This window comes from Mustela nivalis, assembly GCF_964662115.1.
Source record: "Mustela nivalis genome assembly, chromosome: 5".
NCBI classification, from domain to species: domain Eukaryota; kingdom Metazoa; phylum Chordata; class Mammalia; order Carnivora; family Mustelidae; genus Mustela; species Mustela nivalis.
In genome coordinates this window covers 143,024,967-143,047,089 of record NC_139024.1, presented here as the reverse complement: position 1 = coordinate 143,047,089, position 22,123 = coordinate 143,024,967, and the positions used below count along the sequence as shown (strand labels likewise).

The 22,123-nt window shown below is 43.8% G+C and overlaps 2 long non-coding RNA genes across 2 annotated transcripts; both read right to left on the bottom strand.

Moving 5' to 3' along the window:
• Window positions 1–4,852: 4,852 nt before the first annotated feature.
• On the bottom strand, window positions 4,853–5,855 carry LOC309865491. The gene is made up of 2 exons (XR_014312134.1): window positions 5,707–5,855; window positions 4,853–5,098 (listed from the first exon to the last, which is right to left on the bottom strand). It is a non-coding gene; the product is annotated as an uncharacterized lncRNA (long non-coding RNA).
• Window positions 5,856–6,267: 412 nt separating this feature from the next.
• On the bottom strand, window positions 6,268–21,979 carry LOC309865490. The gene is made up of 3 exons (XR_014312133.1): window positions 21,828–21,979; window positions 9,352–9,417; window positions 6,268–6,767 (listed from the first exon to the last, which is right to left on the bottom strand). It is a non-coding gene; the product is annotated as an uncharacterized lncRNA (long non-coding RNA).
• Between the last annotated feature and the right edge of the window lie 144 nt (window positions 21,980–22,123).

Here is a 22,123-nt window from a genome sequence, read left to right as displayed (position 1 = left end):
CTGCTGTTCTGCCTGCATGTCCTCTCTTGCTCTCTCTGTCAAATAAATAAATAACATCTTAAAAATTAAAAGTCACTGATCTGTGTACTTTAAATGAGTGAATTGGATCTCAAGTGAATTGTACCTCAATAAAACAAACAAACAAACAAAACTGTGAGGTTAAATAAATGTTCATAATTTGTTATCAGATTTTCATTGAAAGAATGTGGGACTTAAACCCAGAATCTTTGCAGTCTTGCCCTAACATTGACCCCACTCCAAATTAAGTAACCAGGGTAATTCTCTTTAGTCCTCACCTGTACATGAGAAGGGCAGACGGATGTTCTGAAGACCTTCTCACCCCTAATTCTTTTAAAGAACAGTGACCTCTCAAACAATTGTGTTGATAAAACGGCCTGACTGTTCTTTGAACTCTCTAAAGTTATCATATTCTTTTCTTTGGTTTTTAAAATTCCACCATGGACTCCACTGGGTAGTTAAAATAATAAGTTAATTGTGTTTGATTTCAATGAAAGTAGTGTTTTAAATTAGCATGTTTTGTTTACATGCTGATAACAGCCATTTTCTGCGTGCTGAGTTGGGGGATGTGGGGGGGGTAGAGTGAGCTAGTGGAACCTACTTACTCAGAACCAGGCTGGGGTGGGGAGAGATAGGCAGCCAAGGACCTAGGAAGCCCCCTCCTACTCACTCTACATAGAACCCATGGTCCTTCCTATGCTATTTCTTATTTTTCAGCATCCTTCTGGATGATTCTGAGTTTGTCAGGTCACAGCCCGGCACCACATAAACTTGCAGATTAATTCTGACCTGTGGGCACAACAATCCTGGTCCAACACTTTCAAGACAGGATTTTTGTGGTTATAATTTGACTTTTTTTCACCTAATGGTAATTGGCACAGTGTACTCTCCCCACCAAGCTGACACATGAATCATTGGCCAGATGTCTGCTTGACACAATGTAAATCTCCCAAGCCTGGCCACAGAGAGTGCAGAACAGGTCCCCCTGTCTCCCGAACCCTCACGTTTCCATTAGCTGCTCTGATGCAGACTGTTTGCTCTCCCTCTTCTGCTCAGCCCTTTGACTTTGTTCTGAAGAATCTCTTTTCCCCCATCAAAAAAGCATTAATGCTTTTAAACCACAACTTTAGCTCAAACCCTATCTTTTCCTTAAATTCTTCTTATCTACCTACACTCTACTGTGGTAGACTGCAATATCATCTTTCTCTGAATTCCATTATAATAATGGCCATGAGCATAAAATGTGTGGAATGGGTTGCCAGTTATTTAATGACCGTAAATTTGGCATCTTCAACCAGTTGTTCAGGTCAGAATTCAGCCTAATGTCTCTCTCCTATCCCTCTCAGTATCTACTATAATCAAAACAGACATGAAATAAACATTTACTAACTTGTGAAAACTGGAACTCAGAGAACACCTACAAAGATGTGGTCCAATGTTGATGTTGTAAGACAAGTAAAATGTGGAAAACAGAAGTAGAAAATTTTGTGAAACATTATTGGTCACACCCTATTAGAGTACAGTTCTGGAAATAATAATATCACTTGCTCTAACTTTTCTATTGGCAGCATTGGGGTGGGGAGAGAGGTAATACTTCTGGTTGATGTTTCCATTTATTCTGGCCAGAAATGAGGTCTCTGTACCTCCATGTTCCTTATAGCAGATCTTCATCTGTACTCTGAAGACCTCCCCAGATCTTCTTCCTTTTCATCCCTTCTTTCTATCTCACTAAATCATCCTCAAGAGTTTTCTTTGTCCTCACACAATTTTTGGAATAATAAAAATGTTTGGATCTGTATAGATCAATCCTATATTCATATACAATTAGTAACTTTCTGAAAAATAGGATTATTGCAAATTACTTTAACCAATTTGATTGTGGTTTGGTTTGTTAAGTCACAGTAGCTTTCAAGAGCACTTAAGTGGGCAATAATTAGCTTTCCTCTGCAACCTTGCCACCAAGTCATAATGGAAGCCAGTATCATGCTATATTCTCATACACACACATCCATCTGATAATCATTTGTTAACAAACCAGGCTCAGTACAGTTCAACTGGTTCTCTAAACTCCATTAAGTTCCAATGCTCTGCTCCTTTAGGAGGTGTTCCAACCATGTCCTACAGAAGGTTTGCTCACAATAGCCACAGTAATATTCCTGACCAAGACTCAAAACATTGGAATCAACATTATCACGTTGGTTAAACCAATGACTGGACTTAGGACTAAATGAGGTTCAAGCTAAGAAAATATCCCTAAGGGAAATGGGTCCATGGTTGAGTGAATTCTTAGGTCCTGTTCAGTCAGAAAGAAGGAACACCTCCAAGTTCTAATCTACACATCTTGAATATTTTTAACTGCGTCAATGAGAGCTAATTAACAAGAATTAATAAAAACCCATTGTTGTTGATACCTAATGTAAGAATTAACAAGGAGGCTTTGTAAAAGATGTATCTGGCCTTTCTGATAAAACATTGGCTGGCTACATCCTAACTAGGCCAGCACCTGATTAGCACCTGATTAGCACCTGGCACTGACCTAAGCTAACATAACACTCATAGAATATCAGACTATTTATACTCAAATATTTGTAAGAAAATTACAGGGATCACAAGAAGCTTGAAAATTAACATTGTATAAGTTGAACCTCTTTGAAAAATTACTTTGCATCATTTTGTAAAGAATTTCTCCTATCCCTGTATTTATCTTTTAAGTGATTTTTTTTAAAAATTCTGATATTTACCCCAATGATACAGATGTACTGAAAAGAAGGGCCAACTGTACCCCAGTGTTCATAGCAGCAATGGCCACAGTCACCAAACTATGGAAAGAACCAAGATCCCCTTCAACAGACGAATGGATAAAGAAGATTTAGTTCATATATGCAATGGAGTGTTATGCCTCCATCAGGAAGGATGAATACCCAACTCTTGTATCAACATGGACAGGACTGCAAGAGATTATGCTGAGTGAAATAAGTCAAGCAGAGAGAGTCAATTATCATATAGTTTCACTTACTTGTGGAGCATAAGGAATAACACTGAGGATATTGGGAGATGGAGAGGAGAAGTGAGAAAGGGGAAACCGGAGGGGGAGACAAACCACGGGAGCCTGTGGACTCTGAGGAACAAACTGAGGATTTTGGAGGGGCCGGGGGTGGGGAGTTGGGTGAACCTGGTGGTTGGTATTATGGAGGGCACATATTGCATGGAGCACTGGGTGTGGTGCATAAACAATGAATTCTGGAGCACTGAAAAGAAATAAAATAGAATAAAATGAAAAAAAATCTGTCAGGGGGGAAAAAACCTGGTTTTCTTAAAGCTAGGCTTCCTTAAGGCAAAATGTTGTTCCTGCACCAGGCTCACAGTACCTTTGAACATTTGGAGGGTCTTCTGAGTAAGCAATGAAACTGAAAGCTAGATGTTCACTTAGTGACAGTGCTGATCCCTGAGGAGAGTTCCGCAGGGAAGAAGAAATTCTTTCTCTACCCCTTGAATTCTTCCACATGACTGAGAATTGAATTGACATGAGACAGATTAGCAGCAGGAAAAAAAAATGTTCTATAATGCACACAAGGAGGCCTAATAATGAAATTGACACCTAAAGAAATGATCAATGCAGTCAGTGTTTATACACTTTAGACGAAGAGACATAAATTTGTGAGGAATTGACAGGACAAAGAAAACAGGTGTTTGGAAGCTGTAATTAGTAGGGAATTCTAAGCAGAATCTAGGCTGAGCAAGTAGATTAGAAAAAAAATAACAAGGTTTGTTTCTACAGCTTTCCTGGTGATAAGGATGTCTTCTTAGTGCAGGGAGGGTGTTTTCCATATGGGAGATTTGTTTCCTGCTTTCAGGGGGACAAAAGTGGGGTCAGTTCTTGCAATGGCGGTGTCTTTAAGTGACTTTCATTTAAAATAATCAGTATGCTAAAGGGATACATTTTGAGGTGGCCTTTGTAGATCCCTTAAGTTGGGTTGGGACAGAGGGACTCTGAGGTCCTTTGCCTGCCAGGCTGGGGCTCTCCACTTCACTTGTGGGCCCCAGTCTCTCCCCAGAAGGGTTATGGAATGTTTTCTAGTGCCATGCCAGCAATGCATGGAACAGCCTGCAGGTCTTCAACTCTTTGAGTTCGAGAAGCACCTGGAGAATGTGGTGAAATTCTCTGCAATAAAAACACATGTATGCACATGCAAAGCATTAGCTGTGAACACCACGTCAGAGTTAGCGGAGAGCTATGACCACCACCGCGGGGCAGTCAGTACACCAGCTCTGACCTCATGGTGTCAGGAACACCAGTGGACTTCCCTGAGCTCCATCGTCTTCCCTGAAATTGGCTTCACAGTGCCCCCTCTTGCTCCCTCTCTACTGCATCCCCCTCTTATGAGGAGGCACCTTGGAAAGTAGGGATGAGTATTGAATGTATGGTGGTCATATCAATGCAATGACCACCTCCAGTAAACACAAGCTTCTGTCCCCCTTGCCTTTCCCTGGACACACACAATGTGCCCTGGCACTGAGTCCGTTCACACCCTCGTGTTTCATGAACCAGACAAGCACTCCTCTCCCAGGACTGACCTCTGCAGGTGGCAAACATGTAAACCTTATACCGGGGGTGTCTTCTCATCTCTTGAAATGTTGCCCCTTGTCTTCAACCTCTGTTTTCCTTCCACACCCATCCTCACCCAGAGCTGTCATTGGACCCTGAGTCTTTGCACCACTCAGTTGAATCACACGGTAGCCACAGGGACCTGATGCAGTACGTATCCCCATCAGAATTTCTCACTTTGAAAACACGCTGCCCAGTTCACGCTAGGTTGATGATAAAGAATGCATCTCCAATAATGGCATTTTTATAGTAATTATCACACCAGTCTGGGAAAGTTACATTTTAAGGCATTTCCTCAGATCTGTCATGTCGTTGGTCACATAGTCCTCATCAGCTTGAAGACAGTTTGCTAATTGCTTGAAATTTCTATAGGCCCTTGGTGAGGAGACCCTCGGCCCATATCTACGCAAGACTACTTCCAAAGCGACAGTGAAGAATTCTGCCCCTCTTTTCTTCAGAGAGTTCAGCCTTTCCCTGAAAAGAAGTAAATCAGGTTCATTTCAATGCCAGTGGTGTCAGAACCCAAGTCAGGGAGAACTGGCCATCCTGAGAACTTGTATTTCCGTTAGTCCCATGGGACAAGCAAGGCGCCTGGCCACCCTGAGCTCAGGGCACCATCAAGGAATCACTCTGGGATGGAAGACCATCCCCCTTACCCCATCTTTTACTTGAAAATCATTTGAAAACTCCAAGTCAAAAGCCCAACTTAGCTGCACCTGTCTGGCCCGTTCCTACTCACACCTCCTCGCCATCACCACCACCAAAACACACACAGCAGGAGCACATCTAGAGCCCAGATCCCTCTTTTACAGTTCTTGCCTTTCCCCATGATTTTGTCTCATTTCAGATGAACATCCTGGCCCTGGCCCTGGCTCTTCTTGTTCCCATACTGCCTTTCCCCATGCATGACCTCTCCTTGTCCAGGATCCTACTTGCCCTGTCAAGTCCTGGCTTGAATCTTTTGGAGAGCCTGCAAGCCCAGCTCACGCCCCCTGACAACTCGGAGCCCACCCCAGTCCTGTGGAGGAAGGGGAGAGGGCCTCTCTGTCTCAGGTTCATTGCCAGTTTTGCCAGTTCCTCACCGCAAACTGACATTCTAAAGGAGAAACTTTTAAGTTCATATGTTTTCCTAGAAGCCAACACTGATAGTGCAAAGGTTTCTAATGCCATCCTGTCTTTAAAAAAAAAAAAAAGTCTAAGTTAATTTTATGTTTCGGATATAAGAATCTTGGAACCCTGTATTTTTTATCCACCTTTTATTTCTATTCTGCCTTTCTTCTCTGTCCAAGTTTTAATGGCTCAGCTGGAGTCAAGACCATATTTGCTACTCATGTTTGTTTGAACACTTAGATTCTGTGAAAATATTTGCCTCCTAAATTCCCAATGATAGACAGATGTCCTAGCTCATTGCCATTGTTTTTTAAGGATCTTGGCAGAGAGAGAATTGGCTTCGTATTTCAAAGAACCCCCCCCCCTTTTTTTTTACTAAAAAGTTCTGGTATCATCACACAAAAGCACTTACAACATGCACTCACAAAGTGGGCCCCCCATCCCATAGAAAGGAAAAGCAACTCTCTTCATTTTCTCTCAAGGCCCACTAATGAGCTCAGTGACCTTGGGTCTAACCTCACTGAGCCTTGGTTTCCTTTGTAAATGGGGGATTTGTTTGATTTCTAAGGTTTCATCCAGCCATGACCTTCCACGGTTCTATCAAAACAGGTCACAGTGAAAGAAAGCATAATTTTACTCTGAGCTCAGGGATTTTCAGGAGAATATTACAAATCTGCAAATAGTGCTTGAGATGTCATCAATCTCTTTTTGCTAACAAAATGCATTTCCACTCGCCCCAGCTCTACTCTTTCACTGAGCAATTGGAAATAGCCTTGAGAAGTAAAGATTTGATGGGCCTCAGGGACAGCAAGCTTCATTCTTCTGCCTGTAGATTCCAAAGTTAAAACACTGTTAGAGCCAATTCTTCTTGCCAAACCAGATCCAGCAGGAGCCCTGTCAACTGGGTCCATCTCCATGTCCGGCGCAATGGATATGAATACATGTTTGCGTAGACCGAGCAAATGCACAAAGGACCCCTGGGTCAGCACTTTCATTCCTTGTCTGTTTCGTGGGCAAAGCAAGGTTCATCCTCCTGGAATGGAAAGAAGTAGAGAAAATCCGTTATCTGTTGCAGAGGTCTTTGACATGCATCCACTCAACTTTTTGGTCAGTAAGTCAGGATTCCACCGGCCCTTTCTGTTCTAGAATTGAGGGTGTTGGGGAATCGGGAATTGGGGAGACAGTATTGTCAATCATCTGATGTTTTCTCCTGTCAGTTAATAAAGCTGGCACCCATCACTTTGCTCCTACAGCCCCGGACTTCCCCACACAGCTCCAAAATGTTTCCGCATAAAAAAAGACAATTCAGTGACAATGTCTCTGACCATTTTAACCACATCTTGAGTCTAATAAAGGACGAAGGGTGAGCTATAAAGTACTTAGCTGCAGAAACTTGGCCTGGTGCCTGGAGGTTATTTGGTCTTTTCTCCCCTTATTCCCTGGATACTGTGTCTCTATCACTTTACCATTCCTTTGGGCTCTTATTCAAGCCCACAGGCTGTGTTTCTGTGAACACATACAAAATGGAAATCTAAGCTGTCAGTTTCATGTACCACTCAGAGAACAAATGACCGATCCTAGCCCTGTCCTTAGCTGGAATTACAGGCATGTGGGAATATTTTTGGCTCAAAATTCAGTCCTCAACCTCCACTCCTCCACATGTCCTTTTCTAATGAAAAGCGATGTGGAAACACATACACACACACATACACACACACACACACACAGAACTAACCGCATCTTCATTTTGTTTGTAGTTTTCGTGAACCAAAATACAGCTTTTTATTTCTTCCCAAGAAGCACATGTAGGGGGACATCATTGGAAGACCCTCTATCATATTTAAGATTTCACATTTTCATTAAAAAATGTACCCTTAGAAAGTAGAATTATTTTTCCCAACTATGAGTTTAAAGGGGTTAGGAAAAGTTCATTGTCAATGATTCAGTTGATAAAGGTCTAGAGAAACATATCATACAGGAAAATGAGGCCAAGCAAAGAGGAATATGAAAACAGGGAAAGGGCTCTGCAAGAAACCAACAGACAAGAGCAACTCAAAGGAAAAGCATTCCCAGGCAGCAAAAGGCACACCTATGCTCCATCCATACACACATGTACAGGTAGACCTACACCTACACACATGGCTTTGAACCCAATGGGCCAGTGCAACCACTCATGTTTCATGGACTCCTTTTGTGCTTTGTCCATGTAAGCTCTAAATTCTGCAAAGTTCTGTAAATGTCAAATATAATTCTAGAGTTGCTGGTTTGCTTTTTTTTTTTTTAAATGCAGAAAATCCTGACTCTATACCACACATGACCACTGATGTATTCAACAAATATATTCCCTGATGAATTTCTACCATGTTCTAGGCACTGTGCACAGAGCTGTATAGAACACTCTCTCTGACTTATGGCACTCCTGCTCATGAATGAGATAGGTCTAGAAAGGTAACCAGAATAAAAATGTGTGGTGTGAAGGAGTACATGCAGCCATGTGGAAACACAGATTAAAGAATAACTAGCTCTGCTTGAAGAAACACTTGTGCTAAGTCTAGAAGGATAAGGAGGGGTTCACTAAGGAAGCAGGAAGAGCATAATGAGCAAAGGGCAGACCATGGACAATAACAACAACAAGGGAGAGAAAGAGAGTGGGATGTACAGTAGGTAGCAAATCTCATGGGACTGGTGTTTAGGAAGTAAGTCAGATTTTGAAAGACACTAATCACCATGCTGAGAAGTTTTGGTTTTATCGCACAGGCAGTATTGCAGCATAAAGGGATTCCCTCTATCCCCTCTTTCTCCCCCCCTCCCAAGGCTTCACTATTAATTTATGGATTCTTTGATATTTTTGTTGCTGCAAGATATGGCAACAGCAGGACAAAGGGGCAGGAGGTAGGGGAGAGAGAGAAATCAGTTAAGAGGCTTTGGCAATATTCTTCATAAGAGCTAATGAAGGAAGTGGGCAGTGGGAAGGGAGACCAGAAAGATTCACAGAGGCAGGCCAGCAATCACCCAGACCATCCTTATGTCCCTGTCTCCTAGATTATCCTTATTTGGGGTCATCTGTTTCCATCAAGGCTCTGTGACTACAGAGGACCCCCTGACTCATCTGAGAACAGTCTACCAAGCCCCCGTGTAGGGCACCTTCATATTCACTGGGGTGTCCTGGCTGGGGACTCAACAGCATAACCTCATGAGATCAGAACTCATGCTGGACTTAGAGTGTCCTTCTCAGAAACAACTTTCCATCTGACCCATTAGGACAGTAAAGCTGGCAGTTTGATTCACCTTTGAAATCAGTTTCATAAATAAAAAATCAATTTTCTGGGTTATCAGAAGCAGCTTGATACTGGAGGTGAAAAGGGGACCTTACTTTTTCACAGCTTGGCAGCCACACATCAGGATCTCCTGGAACAGTAACTGTCAACCACTGTCATGAACCGATGAGAAAATACCCAGACAGATCATCCCATCATTAGTAATGAGATGGCAGTGGGAATGAAGAAGCCTTTTGTGAGGATGCACACGAGGAAGGGTTGAGGTTACTTATACATCTGAAAGCAGAAGCTGAAAAGCTCAGCCAGATTCAGCAAAGGAAGGTGGATGGTGCAAAGTACCTTCTCCTGCCTTCATCCATGGAGGGCCAACCACCATGTAAATCAACAGGCAAACATGGGAGCACACTGAAATGAAACAACAATTAGGACAGCTGACTTTCCATATCTACTTGCTTTCAAGCCTCAAATGTGGTATATTGCTGGTGTACAATAAATACTTTTTGAGTAAATAAGAGGTTTGGATTACACAGGTGATTTTCTTTTCTTTTTTTATGATTTTATTTATTTATTTGAGAGAGGGTGTGAACAAGGTGCAGAGGGGAGGGACAAGCAGACTCCCCACTGAGCAGGGAGCCCAATGTGAGGCTTGATCCCCAGGATCCCTGGACCCCAGGATCATGACCTGAGCTGAAGGCAGGTGCTTAACTGACTGAGCCACCCATGTGCCCCTACATAAGTGATTTTCAGACTGGACTTCACCAGGGCCTAAGATTTCCCTGGAGATGCCCAGGACTGGCCTATAGAACAGTGGGACTGCTTTATCTGTATTCCCATGATGGTCCACATCTCTACATCATCTTTTATTCTAAGGGAAGTTTCTACAAGTAAGACTAGGTAACTACTAAAACCCTCCCACTCCTAAAATATCATTTGGATTCTATGCAGCAAGACCTAAATGAACTGATTGCCAGTGCTCAATGTGCTCTAGCAAGTCATGTTTAATGTATTTTTAATTCACTGATGACAAATAAAAACCAGTGCTCTTTCCTTATATTTGAGGAGATTGGAATTCCAGAATTGGCTGGATTTAGGAGGAATGAGGCTGCCATCATGGGGTTCACCCAGCTTGCTTTATAAATATTATTCTACCCATATCTCCAGTTCTTCAAACTGTTAGCAATACCACTGTGGCTTAAAATGACAAACTCTTGGCACCCTCCAACCCTAACCATCCCTCCCAAACCTCTCTAGGGAAGCTAGACTTCCAAACCAGAATGACTTCCTCACCCACAAAGCAATGAGGCCTGGATTTTTCTCTTCTTAGGGTAACTTTCTAACTTGTTATTTCCATAATTAGCTTTAATGACTCTCCTCCTCCTCTCTTTATTTCCAAACAACATGCTATTTTCATTCCTTGTGGGGGTGGCAGACCTCCAAGCTTTTGGCAACTCTCCCTTTGACCGAAGACCCAGGGAAGAATTTTAGACAGTCGACTGAGGGCGTCTAGGACAGCTGCATGAAGAATGAGACTGAGATGATGAGGTGGTGTTGGAGGGGGGCTCAAAAAAACATTGATGGCAAACCCCATTTCACAGATGAGAAAGCTGAGACCTAACAGTTAAAGCAACTTGCCCAAGATTGCATTGTAGGGACTAGGGGAATATCAAGCTACAAAAGCTGGGGTAGGGGGTGGGAATGAAATTGACAATGTCCATGGTTGGCTTAGGTGGTGTCCTGAACTTCTACTTTTGCAGGTGAAATATGGAAACAACGGCATCCAGAATTTTCTGGAAACTCCAAGTCATGTTTTAGCGGGTCAGGCCTTTTCGTAGATGCAGCCTCTTCTCCCTAGCAGGCTGTTCTTCAGCTATTTCTGTTGGGGTGCTCAGAGCTCTCCAGGGGAGCCAATATATTGCAAAAAGAGATGTGGAATCTTCTTGGGTAGACAAAGTATTCACCAGCACAGCAGACAGCTCCATAATCTTCTCCTGCAGGCTTCTGTCTCCTATGGTGTGTCCAATACATACCTGTGCCCATCCCTTGGATCAGTTCTGAGCCCATTCATATTTTGTCCCGTATCCAGACTGGCACCTCACCTACCTGGGTCAATCCCTCTCAAACTCAGTCTGAGACCCAAGAAAAATGTGCACATAGACATATGGGACACACACACACACACACACACACACACACACAGAGACATCACAGAGAAACTTAGAAAACAATGGGAGGGATTGCTGTAGAGAGGGAGTTTATTTTCTTCTTTCTCTTTATCGCTCCTAAATTTTTCTCAAGTTCCTTTGAATTACTAATTCAGTTTGGACATCCAAAACCAAAAATAAACACGTTATTTTTAAAATGTCCATGAAGGGGCAGCTAGGTGATGCAGTCAGTTAAACATCTGACTTTTGGTTTTGGTTCAGGTCACGATCTCAGGGTTGTGAAGTCAGGCCCAGTGCTGGGTTCCATGCTGAGCAAAAAGCTGCTTAAAGATTAATTTTATATATATATATATATATATATATATATATAGAGAGAGAGAGAGAGAGAGAGAGAGAGAAATATTTAACCCACTGAACCACCCAGGTGCCCCGAGAAAGAAATCTTTAAAAAATAAATAATAAAATGTGTATGAAAAGTGCATTAAATAGGTATACTCTTTCCTTCATGTACGCTTCATTCATTCATTCATTCAACTAATGTTGATTTTCACCTGGTTGCCAGACAAAGACAGTACTTAATGTTAAGGACAAGAAGAGGACTGATACACTGATACACTGTTTCTGTTCTCAACCTGTCACTTATCAAAGAAAGAATACACTGAACACATCCGTTAAACACACATAGTGTAAACCCAATCCCAATATTAAAACACGATTACCAAAGATTTCTCAGCACTGGTTAATGATCCGTGTGTTACAGATGGAAACATTACCCCACAGGGTAAGTTGCTAGTTCAACCAAAGGATCCCTCAGGGAACACAGGTAATGCGGTTCGACCTGTACAAGGTGTGACTAATAAGATAACGAGGCTCAGTTTTCATTTTGTTTATTCACAAATACACCAGAACTCCCGTCTCCAAGCAAACGGTGTCCTTCAATGCAATTACACGGAAGGCAATCATTCTAACCACAGAGACGTTGTTCGGGTTATTTTTCGAACTGTTCCGTCAAAACGTTGCCGATAAACAGTTCACCACCATATGGGAAAAATCAGTCATTTTTTTTTAAATAGTCCACCTTAGAATTAAATAAAAAAGAAAGGGGAGAAATGAGGCATGGGGAGCGTCATTGGAAGAATCAGGACACAAAAGATGCCAAGGCTAGTGGAAGTAACAAGCCCAGACCGCCAGTTCTCTGAGGGCGAAAACAGGGCTTGGCATCTCCCAGTACCTAGCACAGCGCCTGGCATATCATTGGCCATTAATCAATATAGGTTGAAAGAAAAACTAATGAAGAGAAGGAAGGAATGAGTCAACGTTGTGGTCAGGTTGGTAATCCCGGCATGCCACGCTCACAGGAGACCAATCCCGGCATGCCATGCTCTCAGGTGGCCAATCCGGGCATGCCACACTCACAGGTCAGCATTCCCAGCATGCCGCGCTCACAGGAGACCATACCCGGCATGCCGTGCTCTCGGGTGGCCAATCCGGGCATGCCACACTCACAGGTCAGCATTCCCAGCATGTCGCGCTCACAGGAGACCATACCCAGCATGCCGCGCTCACAGGAGACCAATACCGGCATGCCGTGCTCTCGGGTGGCCAATCCCGGCATGCCGCACTCACAGGTCAGCATTCCCAGCATGCCGCGCTCACAGGAGACCATACCCGGCATGCCGTGCTCTCGGGTGGCCAATCCGGGCATGCCACACTCACAGGTCAACATTCCCAGCATGTCGCGCTCACAGGAGACCATACCCGGCATGCCGCGCTCACAGGAGACCAATACCGGCATGCCGTGCTCTCGGGTGGCCAATCCCGGCATGCCGCACTCACAGGTCAGCATTCCCAGCATGCCGCGCTCACAGGAGACCATACCCGGCATGCCGTGCTCTCGGGTGGCCAATCCGGACATGCCGCACTCACAGGTCAGCATTCCCGGTATGCCATGCCCACCAGCCACGACTTCTGCCCCACAGCAGGGTGCTGCCATTACTCAGAGTCAAGAGGAAGGGAGGTGTCTACATCCCTTTTTTCTCTTCTCATCTGCATTCCTAACAACGGCACAAGGTTAGGTTTTAACTAAAAACATTCTCACCCTCGGTGTTTATGACCACGTAGCTGACACAAAGGCAAAGGGATTCCAGCATCATCGTGACAGCCAAAGGCAGGTTCAAAGCCACAGCCCTCAAGTCCAGACAGGCTCTTGTGCCGGCCGGAGGCCTTGCTGGCCTGCCTTTCATGCCTGGCCCCTCGCTGAGAGTCAGGGCTTTGAGGGAGCCTCAAGCCAGTGACAGGCAGGTGGTGGTGTGGCAGCCCTGCCTGCCGGGCAGAGCAGACACCTGTGTGTGGGGGGGGCTCGGCTTTGCTCCTGCCCGAGCCTGAAGGGCCTGAGTCCCTTGCATTTAGCCCATGCCTGTGGAAGCCCCCCCGGGTCCTGTGTCTGCCAGGGGTCTCTGGAGTTCACTGCTCTCCAGACGAGGGCCGTCGGCCAAGGCTGGCTGGGAATGGTGGTTTTCTCCAGTTTTTTCTCTAAAACAAAAGAGATTTCAAGAAGATAGTCCTCCCTGGGGTGGGGTGAGGAGTGTTGAGAATGGATAAGAGAGTGAGCTTTGTCCAGACAATCAAGATCTGCGGTTCTATTTCAGTCATCCCGGAACACAAAAAAGTACTCTTTCTTCCATTCAAAGTGCACACACCTTAAAAAAAAAAACAATAGCCTGCAAGTGTGTCATTCAGTAGCCAGCTCATTTTTGTGCCCCTGGAAATCCCTGAAATGGGCAAGCTGCTCATATCTGGCTCCATCAAAACATTCTTCCCTCAATTAAGAAATCCCCAGCCTCTCCCTCACTATGCCCTCCCTTGGGTGTCTTGCAATTTGTGTTAGTAATTAAACCAAATCAAATTATTAATTAGACTATCGGCTTTATTCTGTTAGAGCTTACAAAATACCAAGTGCTGAAAGTCAGTTATCTCATTTGATCCTCATAAAAAAATGGGGTTTGTTCCAATTTTACAAAAGTAAAAATAAGGCATGTAGGCAGCACCCAAAATAGAGTATCGAATCCACATTGTTGTTTGCATTACTGGCATAACTAATGCAAGTGTTGTGATTGTTGGAAGATAGTCATGCTATGTGAGCAAAAAATAAGTTCTGCACAGGCTGGGAGTGCACCGTCATGTCACCATCAAAGAAACTTAAGAAACCAGATTAATTGGACACTTTCTGCAGCCAGTCACAAGCAGAGCTTGTGGACAGTCACTAAGTGTGGACTGCCTAGGAGGTGAGCGGCCACACATCGATGGCCTCCACTTAAACCTTAGCCCTTCTGACCTCTAGCCTCTCACTTCTCAGCACACTTTTCCAATACCAGCTTATCTAAGCTGACTCCAAAACATCCTGGGCACTAAAACCCAAAGAAAGTGACATCTACAGTGGCATTCACTAGCACCTAGCATATGCCTCACACATGATCAATGTTCAACAAGTATTTGCTGAATTACCAGTCTTTGCCAGAGACTCTCAGTGGGCTCAGTGAGAGTAGCCCGACACCAACACTCCATCATCTGGAGCTGGGCTTTCCCAAAGAGGCACACAGATGGCGTTGTGCCTGTCAAATGGTTGACTAAGCGAGCTTTCAGTTCCAGCTGGGTCCACAAGAAAAAGCCAAGCCTTCCCTGGCTTTTCCCAACCCCCAGCCTGATCTCAGGCAGGTAAGACTAAAGGCTGCTCTGTCCACATTGGATGTTTTTGGGGTATGAGCCTGAGCCCCTCAAAGCTTAGAAAACACTGACCCTGGACATTCACAGAATAGGCTATCTTTGTTGCTGCCTCTTCTCCTCTCTGTCCCTACTCTTCCTGGTGTTCAGTGTCCTTTAAATAACCCATGAAGGCATTGATGGATAATTAAGGTAGAATATTTACTAGAAGCAGGACTCAAATCTGGAAAGCTCTCATACCCAAAGGAAGACAGCTCTGATGGAAATAATCAGTGAAGATGGGATAGTTGAGGGGAGGAATCTTTGTCTGATTTTCCTAAAATTCACTCACTGTCAGTAATTACTTGGAGCAGCTCCTCAAAAGACCGATAGTGGCCCCACACTCCAGAAGAATTGTACAAGGAGGTGCCTATTACAACAGTCTCACCAGAGAGCTACGAGATGGGCCAGCATCCTTTGTTATAAGCCCCCCATTGGAGAAAGGGGGATTGCTTAGCAAATAGTTTTAGGGCTTACTGTTTACCAGTCACTTTGTTGAGCCCTGCTTCTGGGCACAGAGATGATCAAAGATAAATGTTCTTAAGAAGCCTATGGTCTATGGGGTGCCTGAGTGGCTCAGTGGGTTAAAGCCTCTGCCTTCGGCTCAGGTCATGGTCTCAGGGTCCTGGGATCGAGTCCTGCATCGGACTCTCTGGTCAGTGGGGGGCCTGCTCCCCCCACCACCTCTCTGCCTACTTGTGATCTCTGTCAAATAAACAAATAAAATCTTTTAAAAAAAAAAAAAAGGAGCCCATGTTCTAGCATAGAACATGAACTTAGAAGCAGATACTATCAGGGTAATGTACCAGGTCTTATGAAACCAGTAGCATCAAGGAACACAGGCCTGGGATAACCCACCTCTAGCCTGGGGTTTCTAAGAAATTTTCCCAGAGACACTTTATTCACTTTAAAAGCTGGGTCTTTGTCCTGGTTTCTAAGAATGGAGTGGTGTTGATTTCCTCCACCTGGTTTCTCTCCATCAACACTCTTCCTAGAGTCTGCTGTCTAAGCATGCTAGGCCATCCAGAAAGCACCCCAGTTGGACCATGAAGGACTAACTGCCAATCCAGCTTGGCCCAGTGAGCTTCAGGGCCGTGAAAGAGAGAAATGCCATGTTTTGGGGACCAAGGGTATGGTATAAATATTTGCTGCTTCTCAGGAAATGCTTGTCAACAATGTCATCCCAGAGGCAAGGACAGATTCGGGTTTTGTGGACCCTGGAGTTTAGATAATTTGATGGACATTCTTTTAAAAGAAAGGATTTGGAAAGATTCCTCCTGAAAATTGTCAAAGATGTGTGACTTATGAACACATTGCTAGGATCCTGTGTAGAAGGGGGATCCCCGGAGGTAGGGGGTCCTAAAACCCGAATTTCATGGACTTCCTGGCAAACCCACGTTTGCTCAAAGGCAAAGAAATGGTTTTTCTCTAAAGGAAAGAATCGGGCTTCCCATCCACCTCCCGTAACTTTTCATCCTTGAACTGCAAAGACAGAGTGGCAGTCTCCCACTGAAAGCAAAAAATGTGTTCCCAAACAGGGCTGCCTCTGCCTGTACCTGTAGGTCTTCAAGAGGATTAGAGTTATTTTTAGTAGCACAAACCTTTAGCATCAAGTTTAGCCTCTGACATTTTCATAGCAAAGCAAATTGTGATACCGGGTGGGGGAAAAAAAAAATAGCTTCCTATTGCTTTTTGTTGTTATTCTAGTGAACCAAGGGAAGAAGACATTAATTTTTAAGGAACATATGAAAAATATGCATGCTAGGGGCACCTGCGGGGCTCAGTCGGTTAAGCATCTGCCTTTGGCTCAGGTCATGATCCTGGGATCCTGGGATCGAGTTTTGCATCAAGCTGCCTGCCCACTGGGGAGTCTGCTTCTCCTGCTTGTGCTTTCTCTCTTTTGCTCACACTCTCTCTCAAATAAATAAATAAAATCTTTATAAGAAATATCTGTGTTTATTGCTTTTCTTACTTTTTGGTGGTGGAGGGGGTGGATTATAAAGATCCAGAGTTCAAACACATCATATGAATGGCAGCAACATTTTTTGCTTTTGTTTTGATCCAACACACAGTGTTGCTAAAGATTAAGAAAAAGAGTCCAGTGAACAGATGGATATTGATAACTCTATCAGCACCATTATTATTGATACAGTGACTTTTACTAATACTAATTAACAGCCATAGAGATCCGCTGTCCCTAAGACTTCACTAACAATATGAGAAATGAACAAATTCAGAAAGTACCAACCCAAGCAGAGTTTAGGGGGAAAAAATACTGGAAATGCTGGGTCTGTTGAGTATTTCACTCCTAATCCCAATCCATGAAGCCTCCCCTGATTTTCTAGGTCATGAAACACCTCCTCTTCTATATTCAGCCCAAGGCAGGAAGAGAACTATTGACCAAAATCCATCCCTTCCTCCCCACCTTGCCTCCCTAAGGAAACAATCTGCCATGTGACAGTTATGGCCGGTGATATTGGGGAGGAGGCCTCTTCTAAAAACCAAGGGGCAGAGCCTTGCTAGCAGGAAGCTCTTCATTCTATGGTCCCTTTATCTCCTCTTCTCCCCCTGCCCCTTCTTCCTACTTGACACCCTGAAGCTGTGGCTGCCATATTGGAAAACAAGAGAGGGCAAGTATAGATCAAGGGCCGTATGTGCTAAGTATGCCACAGAAGGTCCCGGTCTTGGGGGCAGAGGTAGGCCACCCATCAGCCATGACCTGGCCTCTTCAGGCTATTATTTTTTTTTTAAGATTTTATTTATTTTTTTGGCAGAGAGAGATCACAAGTAAGCAGAGAGGCAGGCAGAGAAAAAGAGAAGAGGAGGAAGCAGGCTCCTTGCTGAGCAGAGAGCCCAATGCAGGATTCAATCACAGGACCCTGAGATCATGACCTGAGCCAAAGGCAGAGGTTTAACCCACTGAGCCACCCAGGTGCCCCAGACTATTATTTGATAAGATGAATAAATCCTTCGTTCTTGAAGCCACCATTAGTCAATATTTTTGGTTCTTCTTACCAAATACATTCCTAATTGATGCAAGAGAAAGAAACAACCTGATCTGCTTTGATTTCATCATAAATGTATTAGCAAATAATAGAACAAATATAATAGTCCTGTGTTCTCTAAGTTTCTATTTTCTCCTGGGTAAAACAGCTAACTGTCCTTGGCTTCCCTCTTCATTGGGTTGCTCTGAGAATAAAATATTATATGTGAGAACACTTTTAAAACTGCAAAGTATACTTTATTGACTATAGCAGGCATGCTAGGAGACACATCTGGGAGCCTACCTATCCTGGGGTATTAGGGTCAGCCAACAGGATACTTATTTTTTTAAGTCTGCCTAGAGCTGTGCCAGAGAGAGTAAGGGTCAACTAACAAGACCTATAGAAACTCGAAACAAATATTAGAGTTAGGGTTCAAAGTGCCCCTCATTAACAATGCCAGAAGGAATACAGACCAACAAATGACCAGGAGTTCTCAGATACAACACTGCATTCATTTCCCTGGATTTCTGCCACAAATTACCACAAACTGGGCAACTTAAACAGATATTTATTTCTCTCAAGTTCTGGAAACCAGATGTTCAAAATCAGAATGTCCTGTAGGCTTGGTCCTTCTGGAGGCTCTGAGGGAGAGTCTGCTCCATGCCTCTCTCCTAGCTTCTGATGACTCCTTAGCAATCCTTGGTGTTCCTCGTTTGTAAATGAATTGCTCCAATCTCTGCCTCCATCATCACATGGTGTTCCCTTTCTGTGACTTCGTGCCTTCTAATTTTTTCTCTCTTATAATGACTCTCTTTATTGGATTTAAGGATCACCCTAAGTGAACATGATCTCAATTTGAGTTCCTTACCTTAACTTCATTACCTTAATTGCATTAAGACACTTATTCCAAATAAGGCCACATTCTGAGGTTCCTGTAGGCATAATTTCAAGGGGCCATAATTCAAACCCCGGGAGGGTAACTGAAATGCTATTAGACCCAGGTCCTGGGTAACTGGACCATATTCCTGCAAAAGGGAGAGTTTCAGTTTCCCCTTGGGGCCCATGGGACCTGTGGTTACTGAGAGGTCCTCACCCCTTCTCCAAAGGCTGAAATGGAGGAGGGAAATCTGATTCCCACAGCAGCAGAGGAGACTGTGAAAGCAGTAGAAGCAACAACATCCACTGCAGGAAAGTAAGCCAGCACTTCCGTATCAACGCCCCTTCATCCCTCCCCGACCAGCCACCTGTCTGACTTGCCCCAAGTCCCAGAACAATCCTAACAGGACATTCCAAGCACACTCACTCCTCCTCCTGACATCCTTCCCCTTTCCCCCACTAACTGCCCACCCACTCCCCACCTGGCAGGGCTGAGAATCACATCACTCCCCATTTTGGTCTAATCTGGGAAGATCCTGAGCCCCTGAGATCACCTTAGCCACAACTCCTCACCACACTGTCTCCACAACTTTTTTATACAACTTCTTCTCTGGAATCCACCATGTGCCTTGGGTCACTGAGCTTCTCTTTCCTTCTCTTCATCTCTGTTTCTGAGTCCCATTCCGTCATCTGACAGAGCTCTCCAAAATGTTCTACTGGGACTCCACCTTGCTCTTACCAGGTCTCCTGAATTCCATATTTTCTCACCATTTTCTCTTGCTGAGTGACAATGGACATACCTTGGAGAACACTGAGGGAAACTAAGGTACAAGAAAGGAAGAAAGTTATGAGGACATTAATGTTGACCTACCAAGCATCCAGGCTCACACAACCGCAGAGATCTGAGAAGAAAAGGAATCCATAACAGAACTAGGAGGTCTGGGGCAAGGGTCAAAAGGCTGGACAGACATGAAAATCTGGAGGAAATTCTGAGAAGGAAAAGATCTCCTCAGGCACGGGGAAGGTAGAGTTTGATTTAATGAAGAAAATGTTTCTTGAGCATACTTGACTATATTTTCTTCTACAGTGTCTTACCCATTCACATGCCAGATGACTTCCCAATCTGGATGTCTAGCTAGAAACTTCATAGTTTTCACTTGTGATCCATCTCCACTGGGATATCCCACAGGCCCTCAATGTCAACATGGCCAGGCTTGAGTTCCTTGTCTTCCTCCTCGGCATATCCCTAGCTTCCCACAGCAAAAATCTAGGAATCACCTTCAACAACTTTCTCCCTTTTACCCTCTCATTCAATGAAGAAAAAAAGAAAGAAAACACAGAATACATAGGTTTAAAGAAAAGAAGGAAGGGAAAGAGAAGGACTTAGGTGTAGAGCCCTAAACACCAAATTCTGAATGGACGTTTACTGCATCCAAGAGGTGGCCTTGCAGCTATAAATGCCTGGTCCCTCTCCAAAACGTAGGACAGTTCTGAAGGGTCCCTTCTGCTTTACATCCTCTCCCACCCATGGGATCAGCTAAGACCCTGTGGTGACTGCAGGGTCACCTGCAACTTTTCTCTGTGTCCCCACCGTCATTGACCCTGAGAGCATTCCCCAGGCAAACCCCTGCAGCCAAATCTCCATCTCAGAGTCTGCTTCCAGGGAAGCCAGTGTTCAAAGAATTGTCCTAATTACAAAATGTAAGAAAAGGAAATCTCAGCCTGTACTTGAGATAGTCAAAAGTGCTCGAAGTGCTCAAATTAAGGCACTTTCAATTGTACAAGGAAATAACTTTTTTTTCCTTCTGAACAATCAAGTTATAAAATAGTTTTGTAAAAATAGCATGAACACCAAGCCAGATCTTATGCAGCATCCCGTACTGGCTTTACAACAAGGGCTTGAAATGAATTCTTATCCTACCATGGACTCTCTCAACTTTTTACCACTTGGCTTAAATGTTAACAACCTATTGTCTGATTTTTATGGACTTTAAACACGGTTGCCAACCCTCCTGGAAAAGATCTGGTTTTTGTCAGCAATTCAAGCATGAGTATTAGGATTTGAAAACAAATAAAAAGACCTAGCAAGCTCATGGGACTCATCCTTCTAGAGGAAAATGATTCCCATGTCTATACATGCTCCCATAAGCACATGTGCACCCACATTTCTCCTATCCCAGGTGTATTCACAATTCACAATACAAACAGATGTATTCTGTTTAGGGATGGAGTAATCGTGTCTTATTTCAATAAAATGATTTTGTGCCACTATTTGACTGAGTCATGGAGCCATGAATTTGAATTCCAGGTTGCCCAATAGGCTGGGAACTCTGGTGAGTTGCAGGAAAGAATTCTAGAGATATTTAGGAATTTCCCAAAAAACTGTGAACTTAGAGAAAAATGAGAAAACTTCATAGTGAGTTCAGGAAAAAAGGACTGAAGCATAGGAAATATGATCAGAAGAGAGCTGAGTTCACTTCAGGGAAATTCCAAGAGCCTTAAGAAGTCACTGAGCTTGGTAACAGCAACACAGGGAAGACATTCTGCAAAAAGCATCTCGCTCTCTGAATCAAGTCTGGAAGAGTCCTCAGAGAAAGATTTGTCATGCTAAATAAAGCTGGAAACAGCTTATAGAAGCTGGATCTCTGATTCAATATTGGAATTTTTTCCCCTTATATTATATTAAGTATATTGACTGACTGTTTAACTTAAAAAAAGAAATGATGTACCCAATAACATAATGCTGGCTCAGTGCTTTGAGATGATCTCCAACACACAGGATCTCAGGAAAATACAGGCTAGGCTGGAGTATATGAAAATTTCTCCCTCCTCACCTTTCTGATTATACAAATGAGGTCTTCATTGGTTTCCAACTATTATGCACTCTCCCTATGATGTAGGACACGAGAACTACAAAAGGTCCTTCTTGTTACTGAGGGACAAACCAATGAAATTGGCTATTGACTAGTGATGCTTTCAAAGAAAGATTTGGTCAAAAGGGGAACATATGAAAATTAGTAAAAGGAAACCTTACTTGGAATGGAGTCAGGCAGCAGACGGGGGAGTTCTCATGTCCTTCAGTGCTTCAGCAAATGCAGACCCAACAGAAAGAGAGGAACCTTGCATGTGGATACTACTTTACTATCCCAGCAGGAGGAAAGAAGATTTCTTCCTCCCCTGACAACAACCCAGCCAATGTGGTACAGAGAATCTTGGCTGAAGAGGACAAAATGAGCAAGTGGTATGTCATTAACAGATGGGGGAAGGGCAGTGCTTCAGGGACCTGGCACGGGGTAAGGAATCCCTGAAGACCATACATGGAGGTGGGGA